Here is a 12,881-nt window from a genome sequence, read left to right as displayed (position 1 = left end):
TTTGCATCTGGTTCCTCAACTTTGCACCAGCTATAGTAGAGCCATTAGTGGAGTCTCATTCATTTGAAGGAGCTCACTGACCTTCATTAAAAAAGTGTTTATTCAATTTAGTTGAATCTATATTAATACTTTAAATGAATTTACACAAGTTGAATGTCTTTTTAAAAATATTTATTCTTTTAAATTTAATTTTTTAGTTGTTAAAGGCATTTCATCAGAGTGGCACCATTTGCGTAGCGGTTAGTGCAACACTGTTACAGCACCAGAGACCGGGTTTGAATCTGGCACTGTCTGTAAGGTGTTTGTACGATCTCCCCATGACTATGTCAGTTTCCTTCAGGTGCCCTGGTTCCCATCCACCCTTCAAAAATGTATCAAGGTTGTAGGTCAATTGGGTATAATTGGGTGGCATGGTCTTGTGCGCCGGAAGGGCTTGTTACCATGCTGTATCTCTAAATTTAATTTAAATACGATCATCTGACAGAGGTAAAGTATTAGCAGTAAGAGTTGTCAGAGGTCATCAGGATGTACTGTGAGCGGAGTCTCTACATCTCCACTGTAGTCTGGTGTAGGGAAGCCTCAGTTATAAACAAATTTTGTGTGGTCCTGATGCCCTTTGACAGGAGGCAAGGTAGGAGCAAAGCCTTGCTTCCCATTAACGCTGTCAAGGCTTTGCAGCAATTTTTAAATGTCTCATATGTGTCAGGACTTATAAAAACCTTTAACATTATTGTCATTAATTTAATAAGTTAAATATAAGACAACTATCAAAATATTAAAAGGTGAAGGAATAAGAAGAACATTTAGTAAAATTTAAATAAACAACTGAACATAAATAGAGTGAGATTGCTGCTTGCTGGTCTGCATGAACTGAGGGCTTTCTGTTTCTACGCTCCATGACTCAAACTGTTCTCATTAAATCACCAGGCCACAGATGTCCACTCCAATCCAAAGAGTCAGTGTTCTTACATCTACTTGTGTAATTTTGGTGAATCTCAGAACAGAATCTGGGCTATATATATTAACACAGCAGTGATAATAGAACATAGAATACTACAGGCCCTTCGGCCCTCGATGCTGTGCCAACCAATATATTCCTTAAAAAAAGTACTAAACCCTCCCTACCCCACATCCCTCTTCTTCCAACCATGTGCCCATCCAAGAGTCTTTTAAATGCCCCTAATGTTTCAGCCTCCACCACTATCCATGGCAAGGCATTCCAGGCACTCTGTGTGTAAAAAACGTACCCCTGATGTCTCCCCTAAACCTCCCTCCTTTCACTTTGTACACATGTCCTCTTGTGTTTGCTATTCCTGCCCTGGGAAACAGGTGCTGGTTGTTTACCCTATCTATGCCTCTCATAATTTTGTTCACCTCTAAAACTATGGAACCATAGATCAATGACAGCACAGAAACAGGCTACTTTGGTCTCTCTAGTCTGTGCTGAACCACTTTTTCTTGCCTAGTCTCATTGACCTGCACTCAGTCCATAGTTCTCCATACCTCTCCCATCCATATACCTGTCCAAATTTTCCTTAAATGTTAAAATTGAGCTCTCATCTACCACTTAAGCTGGAAGCTCATTCCACACTCTCACCTCTCTTAGAGGTCCCCCCCCCCCTGATGTTCCCCTAAACTTTTCCACTTTCACCCTTAACCCATGTCCTCTTGTTTGAATCTCACCTACCCTCAACGGAAAAAGCTAATCTACAGTTACCCTGTCTATCTCCCTCATAATTTTAAACACCTTTATCAAATCACCCCTCATTTTTCTACACTCCAGGAAATAACCTTTCCCTTAACTCAGCCCCTGAAGTCAGGGCAACATCCGAGTAAATCCTCTGTGCACTCTCTCTATCTTATTGATATCTTTCCTGTAGTTAGGTGACCGAAACTGCACACAATTCTCCAATATTGGCCTCATCAATGTCTTATACAACTTTAAGATAACATCCCAACTCCTCATTTAGGACCTCCCCATCGACCTCTGCCTCACCTTTATTCTCATCATCTTTATGTAATTCACATATGCATAGAATGCCTTGGGGTTCTCTTTAATCCTACATGCCAAGGCCTTCTCTTGATCCCTTTGAGCGCTCCTAAATCCTTTCTTAAGCTCCTTCTTGACTACTATATACACAAAAGTCTGCAGCTACTGTGATTGTACTAAAAACACACTGAAATGCTGTGAAGAACTTAGCCAGTCTTGCAGTGTCCAACAGAGGTAAAGCTATATTACTGACTTTTCAGCCCGGAGCCCTTCTTCAAGGAATAAGCAAAGAACAGGAAGGCATAAGAATAAAGACTGAAGACTGGTTGGGGGAGGAGTCCAGACCAACAAAAGAAGTTAATTGGATTTATAAAAGAGAGAGAGAGAGAGAGAGAGAGAGAGAGAGAGAGAGAGAGAAAGAGAGAGAGCTGGGGAAAAGAAGGGGAGGGAGGTTTGAATAGAAACTGGAGAAGTTGCTGTTAGTGCCAACCGGATGAAGGGTGCCAAGATGGAAGATGAGGTGTTGTTCCTCCAATTTGCAGGTGGGCTCAGTCTGTCTGTGCATGAGACTAGGGACAGACATGTCAGCAAGAGAATGGGATAGGAATGGCTAAAGATGATCTAGAGTATTTCAGTAGCTTGCAGATTAGATTGGATATGTGAAAAGGAGATAAATGGTGCTACTTAAAGTGAAATCTTTCCTTCTTTAAAAAAACCATCAGCATTTCACTAAAAAACAGGAGATTTTTCGGCAGTTAACCAAGAATCCTGTTGGTGTGGGATATGACAGAATTAGGAAAATAGGTCCTGAGCAGTATATCATCAACTTGCTATATTTAGAATAATGTAAGAGACAGACTAGTAAACACTTGCAAACAACTTCAGCTCACAATCAATAGGCAGCAAACACACTTTTGGCCACGTGAAAATATTAATGTTATAAATGCAGAAGCAACAATGTGACCAGAGGTTCATCTATTCAGAATGCTGTGAAATAACTTTGATTGGACTAATTTTATTTCTATGAAGGACACTCAATACATTCAGACTGATTGAAAGCACATTCAGCACACGCTGTTCATGAGGTGTCATTTAAAATCTTTATTGCCCTACATTTTATCAGGTTGGCAGAATGGAGTTCAGTATTTAGAACCTTTCAGTTGGTGGATGGTGAAGTGGTTTTGTACACTCCACTGAGCACTCCATCTCATTAAATCTTCATGATTCTGGAACCAATTAAATAGAGGATATGTCTCAATTTGTTCTCCATTAATGCCACATTGGCTTGTGAGGCAGCCCGTATAGCCAATGCAGAGATCCCAAACACATGAAATTGATGAACTGAGAACTACCACTATTCCTGACTTCACCATCTGGAATTCCAGTCTGAGGTTACAGACAAGGGCTTCTGACCCAAGATTCAACTCTTGCAAACACAATAGACTCCTTTAGATGTTACACTCCATTCATAGTTATAAAAACACATCCATTGCTCAAAATATGTTCATGGTTTATATTACATGGTTTATGAATTCAAGGGTACGTAACAGAGTTGTGGAGGGAGGGCAGCATTTAATGCCACTGAGGTATCCTCACATCTCAGTGCATTAGCTCAAAAGATAAAAAAATTGTCCATCTATATAATCAGCTGAACACGCATGAGCATACTACACCTGTTGTAGGTCATACTGCTCATATATGCTCCATGTTTAAAACACAGATCCACACACATTACACATAAACATAAAGATGAAACACAACAGATGCACTGCTCAAAATACTCACCCTGCATAAATCAGAAACATTCTGGATAGAACAAACATACATTGCCCAAAATGTACACATGCTCCAAACACTGCACAAACCATAAACATTGCTCAAAACTCCCATATAATGCACAGCTCAAACACTGCCCAGAATGCCACACTCTTCAAGCACAAAAAACTCAAAACGCAGGAAGAATGATACCATACATACAATATCATGCACACATTCATAATCCTGTACTGCAGATATACACATACTTACATATATTCACGCCCTCTCACACACATACATACTCAAACACCCGTACACATGTACTTACAATTACAAACACCCACTATCAAAGTATCTATGTGCTTTGGGAAACAGCATCCTTCAAGTTCTGACTGATTCAGATTGAGTTATTAAAGATTGCAGTGACATAAATAATGCAACATTATTTAGCTTTATAAGGTTATTTGTTGACATCTGTCTCACAGCTTATATGGCAACTAGTCCCGCATAAACCACTGGTTAAAAGAATCCAATATTTCCTCTGTTGAGGGTGTGGAATGGATTGTAGTTGGAGGTCATAGGAAATGAGAATGGAGGGCCTGGAGTTAGAGTCACTGGGATTGGAGGGGAAGTAATTGGATGATTAGAGAGCATGAAGTTGCAGATATAGGATTCAAAGGGATAAGATTAGAGGGGTTGTGATTGGAGGCCATGGGGCTGGAGTAAATGGAACTTGAGGACAGGGATATTGAGGCATGAGAATTGAGGACATGGGGTAGGATTTGAATTCATGGAATTGGGAGCCATGGGATTGAAAAGAATGGGATTGAAGGCCCTGGGATTGGAAAGTGTGGGATTGAGGGCATGGGACTGGATGTGTTTTCAATTTGATTTGAGATTATTCTTGAATATTTACTTTAGTTGGTTAGATTTAAAATTACAATAACAGATTTATTAACATTAGGGATTGCATCAGTATTACAGAGTACAACCTTACAACTTTAAACAAAATTGGATAATCCAGGAAGATTGGAACTCCCTAGAGCTCCTTATAGGTCAGGAGGTTGAGATATTATTGAACATATATCTACCATCATATTAAAATCTGGAAGAATAAGGTTAGTTTGAAAGTCAATATGATTCTTTAAAATAAATATAAATTCATTCTCAGCCTGTCTGGCAGTGGTAAGAAAGGCCTTAATGTTACAAAAGACAGCACTTTCACATCAAAACTATTTGTTTTACTGACCAGAAACCATCAGCTTCCTGATCTCCATTTCTGGTACAAATAATACAAATTGTTATTTTAATCAATGAAAAGTTATTTTTTAACTTGATATCAATCTGCTGGGAGATTTAGCCCACTGTACTGTGCAAAGAATTATGTGATGCTATGCAAAAATGTTTTTATTTCTTCATTGCAATCCAAATTCTTATGATTTATTCAGTCGCCAGCAATAAAATTGGATAAACATAGATAGCCAATATGAGCTATGCGACTCCTAAGAGAGCTACGTGCTTCATGTCTTTATAGGGCTAATCTTAACCTACTGTAGGCTTTATTCAGCTCGTGGCAAGGAATGGAAGTAGCTTCAAACTCCTCTGTGTATTTAACAAAGGCATCGTGACAGGTGCTTCTGTTACAATTGTCTGCTGAATGTCCGCATTCATCAGTGAAGTCAATGGAACTGAATATTGGATTCAGAGAACAGTGTGCCCAATGCCAAAGATTAGTTTCAACCCAACAGAGAATCTAGAAGGCTTGTTGTCCTTTGACAATGGATTTCAACAACCTTATTCTGAACACTTTTATGAATGTGTGGTCTGGCTAAGGTCTTTAGTGTGAAACACAAGTCTGTAGGCTCTGTGATTATAGTGAAAACGCAGAAATGCTGGAGGAACTCAGCAGGTCTTGCAGCGAATCATAAAGGGGTTGATAAGGTGGGCGCGGGAAAATACTTTCTTGTGTGCGTCTAGAACAATGGAAAAATTATCTAAGAGCCATTAACAGCCAGAAATTAGAAAGTACCAGTATGTAATTATGCAGAGGCTTGTGGGAATGTGATGGAATTTGCTGTTTTAGAGAAGAGAATAGTTTTGGTGTGTTTAAGGGGATTCTTAGAACATAAGATCAAGAAGCAGCAAAAGGTCATTTGGCCTGCTCTTTATCTGACTTTATCTTATCACCCCTTTCCTACACTAACCCTATATCCCTTTTCCTTAATTTCAAAAGTCTATTAATCTCATCCTCAGAAGCAGAGATGAAAGAGACCAAGGCAATACAGGTGTGTGGTGAGTAGAGAGAATCAGAATTAGAAGCTTCTTCATTGTGGGGTAGAGCAATGAACATACTTATAACAAACAGGAGCAGGAATAGACCATTTCTGTTCAATGCTCATCAAGATCAGAGCTGATTTTTTTGCCTCAACACCATTTTCCTGCACCATTCCAATATCCCTCATTTCCATTAATATCCTGAATCCTTTTGACTTCTATGAATGGACTCAAGTGATTGAGTCACAACATCCTTTGGGAATAAAAATTCTAAAGAGTCATCAACTTCTGCATGATGGAATTTCTCTTCCTTTCAGTCTTCTATGGCCTATCCCTTGTACTGAGACTGTGACCCCTTAGTTTCAGTCCCCTCAGCCAGGGGAAACACTTCCAGTCTGTAGTAATTTTTTATCTACCCATGTGTTTTCCTCTCATTCTTCAACACTAGAATACTCAATGTCTCCTTATAAACCCAACTACCATCTCTGGAACCAGTCTAGTCTATTTCCGGAGCACTATATCTGTGGCAAATCTATCCTATTTTGGCCAAGGAGACAAAGTGCACAATGCTCCATGTATGGTCTCCCCGAGATCACATAAAATTGAAGTTACATTCTTAATTACTAGTTCCAGCTGGATGTTGGCTTTCAATGGCTTGGAGAGATGGCACATCACACTCCCCAAATGTCAATAGTACCCAATCTCTCATCATAAAAGAATATTCTCCTCTTCCAGTTTAGGTATCAAAGTAAATGATCTAATTATTTCTTCTACTGTACCCAAGTTTTCCAAGGTCAGTAAACTTGAAAATATGACATGTTGATATCAATTGTGAATTGTTAGTTGTGACCGAAGCACCAAACCTTATCCCATGATGTGAATCCAAAGCCCATTGGGCATGACAAAGTTGATGTGGAAGATTCCATCACAGAAGAACTAGGACACATCTTTTTACTTCACCTTGTATTTAAACTCAATCAATTGCACCAAAAAATACTTACTTTTCTATCTATAGAGGACCTCTGTCTGTACAAATTAGCAGCCACATTTGCATTCACAGCAATGATGGTTTTATTTTGCAGGTAATGCATTGACTGTGAAGGTCTTTGGCCTGTCTAAGGATTTTAAACATATTTCAATTCACTGAGGTTAGTCCATTGTGTCACATTTGTGGCCCGAAATGTGAAGTTAATAAAACATCGAACGCAAGTTTTATCAGGTAAACTACTCAGTGTCTTTATTCTCCAGTTTCCTTTGTTCTCCTGCTTGTGCTCTTATCTCTCTCTCATACCACGTGACTTCCGGTAAATCTCATACATATTCATTATCATGACATCCCTCCTTTAATCAGAAATAAACTTTACCTTCACTTACCAATATCCCTCGGAAACCTACAAACATCGTAACTAATGGTAATACTATAACTCAACTACATAAAATTTACTTCCTACAGCACTCATACATGCACTTTATGATATAAGATTAAAATACTGTCCCAAAGTTCTTATTAAAACTATGGCACAAAGTATTCGTATCGTTTGGGCACTTTCCGGTTTCGTTTCGGCCTGCCTGCGATATTGTCGTCGCTTCTCGGTTGTTCACTCTCAGCGTCGGAAATACTGCTCGCCACGGCTTCGGGTGTTTCTGGCGCTCTAGTCACTTCTTCAGGAGTGCTGGTAACTGCCTCTGGAACATCATCAGGTCTCTCAGTTACAGCATCTCGTATTGGCCTTTCAACCTCTTCGCTCGATATATCTCTGGACTGGTACCTTTTTACACCTGATACATTCCTCTTATACAGGACTCCAGTTGGAGACTTGACTGTCACCATACTGCCACTTCTGGATATGACAGTATAGGGTTGATGGTAATAAGGTGTGTCTAGCTTACCACCAGTTTCATGCCTCACTAGAACATTATCTCCTGGCATGATGTCTGAGTACTTGGCTCCACGTTTCGAATCTGTGTACAGCTTTGCTGCACCTTTCTTTTCAGCATCGTGGTCCCTCATCTCCTGGTCGTCTCGGATTTCCTTTATTTCTGGCATTTTTGTGCGGATTTTTCTCCCAAAAAATGCTTCTGCAGGACTTTTTCCAGTGGTTGCATGAGGCGTTGCTCGATAGACAGTCACATAAGATAGCAATGCTTCTCGCCAATTTTGTCCTTCAGCGTGTGCAATCCTCAATCGTTTTTCAATGGACTGATTTTGTCTCTCTACTTCTCCGTTGGCTTGCGGCCATTTCGGAGTTACTTTATGATGGTGGATACCTGTAGTCCTCATGTATTCCGCAAATGTCTCTGAAATGAATTGTGGACCATTGTCAGAGTATAATGTAACAGGTAATCCATATCTTGCGAATATCTCTGCTAATGTTTGTATTGTTTTTTCAGTGGTTGTGGACTTCAACACCACGTACTCATAGTATCTGCTGTAGTAATCTATCACTACCATTATTGTTTCACCCGTCGGTAAAGGTCCAAGAAAATCAACAGCTACGTCGATCCATGGTCCTGTCGGGAGTTGCGTACTCCGGATCGGATCTGGCGGATTACTCCTACTTGTGATTTGACATCCATGACAAGTTTTAACAAATTTCTCTGCGTCTTTATCACAACCTGGCCACCATACCTTGGTCCTGAGGTTTTGCTTGGTACCAACAATACCTAGGTGTCCTTCATGCGCTAAGGATACGATCTTCGGTCTCAATCTTTGCGGTATCACCAATCTGCAACCTCTTAATACACACTGTCCGATGCAACAAAGTTCGTCTCTAATGGGAATGTAAGCCTTGTGAGTACACTTGTCCCATTATCCACTCTGTATGCATTCTCTTACTTCCCTGAGTTCTGGATCACGTTCGGATTCTCTCTCGACCTCCTTCGTAGTCACAGCTTTCGCTGTCGACTGAATAGCTACGAAGCGTACAAAGCTCTCTGTTTCTGTTCCCAATTCTGACTTGGATTGTGGACCACCATCCTTCACCAATCTGGATAGCGGATCTTCAATGTTTGTTTTCCCTGCAATATGGATTACTTTATATTTGTAGGGTTGTAGTTTGAGTACCCATCTCTCTATTCTGGCACATGGTTTGGATCTAGGTGCATAGATCACCTCTAATGGCTTATGATCTGTGATGAGTTCAAATTCAATGCCGTATAAATATGCATGGAACCTCTCACAGGCCCATACAAGTCCGAGTGCTTCTTTCTTTGTCTGAGAGTATCTTCTTTCCACATCTGATAACGATCTGCTGGCATAGGCAATGATTCTTGGTCCTCCATCCTGCATCTGGACCAACACGGCTCCTAAACCAACCGGGCTGGCATCTGCTATGACTTTGGTTGATGCCGCCGGATCATAATATCCAAGAGTTTTTGCATCTGTCAGGCTTTGCTTCAGCGCTGTGAACGCTTTCTTCTGCTCAGATCCAAAATGAAATGGTACGCCTTTCCTGGTTAGTTTCCTCAGTGGTTCTGCCACTGTAGCGAAATTAGGAATGAACTTTGTACAAAAATTGACCAATCCCAGGAAAACTCCTCACCTCTGTTGCGTTCTGAGGTGCACGTGCCTCTGCAATAGCTTTCACCTTGGCCTCTGCAGGGTTTAGTCCTTCCCGTGTAAGTCTTTGTCCCATGAAGTCCATTTCTGACACACCGAACTGGCACTTGTTTCTATTCACGGTAAGGCCTGCCTCCTGTAGTCTAGATAGTACACGCCTCAACCGTTTGTCATGCTCTTTCTTCATTGGTGCATGGACTATGATGTCGTCAGAAATGTTGGCAACTCCAGGAATGCCTCGAATCACTCGATGGATTTCATACTGGTAGATCTCCGAAGCTGCATTAATTCCAAATTATAGTCTCTTGTAACGATAAAATCCACAGTGAGTCACAAATGTTGTTACATCTCGGGAACCTGGATCCAGCTCTAATTGATGATAGCCCCATTTCAGATCAATTTTTGAGAATACCTTGCTGGTAGTTAGTTCTTGAAGTATTTCCTCCACTGTTGGTATAGGGTGTCGTTCTCTAATTATAGCTTCATTGGCCATTCTCATGTCAACACATAGTCTTATGTCACCCTTTGGTTTGGGCACAATCACTACGGGACTGACCCATTGTGTCGAATGTTCCACCGGTTCTATAATGTCTTGTTCGATCAATTCTTTAATTTTGGCTTCGACTTTCCCACGAAGTCCAAACGGAGTTCGGCGCATTGGTTGTGCCTTGGGTTTGACCGTTTCATCTACCGCTAGCTTCAATTGTCGACCTTTCAGCTTTCCTACTCCTTGGAAGACTGCGGGGAATTCTTGCTTCATATCCTCGTATGACTGAATTGAATTGACACAAGCTCCAATATGAAGTATTGCCAGGTCTTGCGCTGTGCTTCTACTCAGCAATGGTTCTCCCCTCTCTTCTATGACCATAAACTCTGCTTCGGTGTACTTATCTCCAGCTTCAACAGTTGCAGTAAAACATCCAATGGTCTGCAATGGCTTGGTTGCTGTGTATGGATACAGTTTCTTGGAACACTTCTTTGAGGTACAGATGATCTTTTTCCTTTTCAACTTCTCCCATAAATGTCGTTCAATCACATTACTGTCACTGCCTGAGTCTACAATGACCTGCACTGTCACTCCACCAATGATCACTGGGACCTTCTCATGACGTACTTCATTCAACGTAAATTGGTAACAACTCTGTTCCTCCTGGGTATCATCATCGTCACCGTCTATCTGGCGAATGGTGTCTTTCTTTCCAGGATACTTTCCTTTCCCCCAGGCTTTGCCTTTGGAAGTTGTACTCTTCCTCTTCTGGTCTGCATTGGACTTGCTTTTGCACTTCTTTGCAAAGTGGTCCTTACCTCCACACTTTCTGCAAACTTTGCCTTTGGCCGGGCAATATGGGTCTTTTCCAAAGTGACCTCTGTTTCTACATCGATAACACTCCACGTCCTGTGTCGACGTATATCTTGGCTGGTTATGGCGATGTGAGAGCCTCTTAATTTGCTGGCTTGAGTTGTCTTTCAGGGTCATGGTATGAAATTGCCCTTCAACAGCCTCTAATGCAGCAGCAATGGCTAAAGCATCGGTGAGTTCCAACTCACTCCCTCTTTCCAGTAGACGTCTTCTGAGTTTATCTGATCTGCAGTGCTGTACGACTTGATCCAATAATTGGTTGTCCAAATCAGCTGGCATGTAATTGCATCCAACCGCTAGCTGGCGTAGTCTCGTCACGTACTGAGCAATTGTCTGGCCATCTTCTTGTTTCGTCGAAATGTAGCATTCGGTGTCACTACATAGTGTGCATTTAATGCATCTACCGCTTTCCGGTACTCATCCTTTCTTCCAGTATTCAAAAGTGTCTTAAATGTTTCCCGAACTGCAGGTCCAGCAGTGAAAAGAAGTAACGCCCTTCTCTGCGCTTTTTGTTCAACCGTACCGGTATCTAGAAATAGGCCACGACTGTCGGCGTAGGTTTCAAATTCTTCCAGCCATGCCTTGCACTTCACACTTACATTGCTTGCATCACCCGTTGGGTCAAAATGAGCAATTCCACTATGTGTTAGAAAGTCACCGTTTGCACCAGCCATGAGGAAATATTCCAGCCCCAAAAGTACTGAGTCAAAGAGAAAATTCTTATCACCTTGAAGTTGTCTGTAATCCTCTGTAATCTTCTTTAGTCTTTAATTTTCTTCAAGCTTCTTTCATCCTCGTCGCCAATGTCACACTTGTGACCCGAAATGTGAAGTTAATAAAACATCGAACGCAAGTTTTATCAGGTAAACTACTCAGTGTCTTTATTCTCCAGTTTCCTTTGTTCTCCTGCTTGTGCTCTTATCTCTCTCTCATACCACGTGACTTCAGGTACATCTCATACATATTCATTATCATGACACATTGCATCTCTGTTGCTCACTTTCTTGCCTCTGAGTCAGAGAGCAATGGATTCAAGCACTTAAATCCAAAAAATCCCCAGTGGAGTGTAAATTATACTGGACAATGAAGATTTTGCTTCCTGAACACTTTTGGGTGGACTTTATGGATTTTAGACTGCTGATCATGAAAATCGCCATACTATTTTCCTATCATGTACTTTTTAATAGATAAAACCTATTTTTGTGATTTTCTGTCATATTTTAAGTCTACTAGTACACTGCCCACAAGGTAAGCTGTCTTTGTCAGTCCAAGCACGCCTGTGCATGTACTCAGTGCAGCATGACTGCACTTATTAAGAAAGCCTATGAGCTCTATTTCAGTTGTAAAATTGGTGTCCAAGACAAACCCTGGGCTTCTCACATTTTTTGTGCAACATGTGCAGACAACCTGAGAGCTTGGCTCAGAGGTACTCAGAAGTCAATTTCTTAAGAGTTAATTTAATGTTTCTTCAACATCCTACATGATACAGCAAATCTGAAATTATCTTGTGTTCAGCTTGAAATTTACAATCATTATACCCAATTTCTTTTCAGGAAACAAACGTTGTAAAAATAATTGTTGTCCAGTGTTAAAGGAGGTTGTGTTTCAATTTTGCTTCCCTCAAATGGACTTAAAATTCCAAAGTTGCCATGATAAAGGGCTGCTAATTATTCCTCTGTCTCCTTTCCTCCAGCTCCCCACCCCCTTCCCTCTCCATTTAGAGAGCTATCCCCTCCCCCATCACTTCTCAGTTCTTTTCTCTTGTGCCATCCCACCCATACCCACCTATGACCTCATGGCTGTGGGTCTATACTCCTCCCCTGCCCTTCCTCCACCATTTTATTCAGGTACCTGCCTGCTTTTTCCTTAGACCTTAATGAAGGGCACAGGTCCGAGACATTGGTTATGTATTTTTATCTTTGCGACATAAAGAATGCTGT

This window comes from Narcine bancroftii, chromosome 1 (genome assembly GCF_036971445.1).
Source record: "Narcine bancroftii isolate sNarBan1 chromosome 1, sNarBan1.hap1, whole genome shotgun sequence".
Classification (NCBI taxonomy): Eukaryota; Metazoa; Chordata; class Chondrichthyes; order Torpediniformes; family Narcinidae; genus Narcine; species Narcine bancroftii.
Note: the sequence above shows the minus strand (reverse complement) of the source record.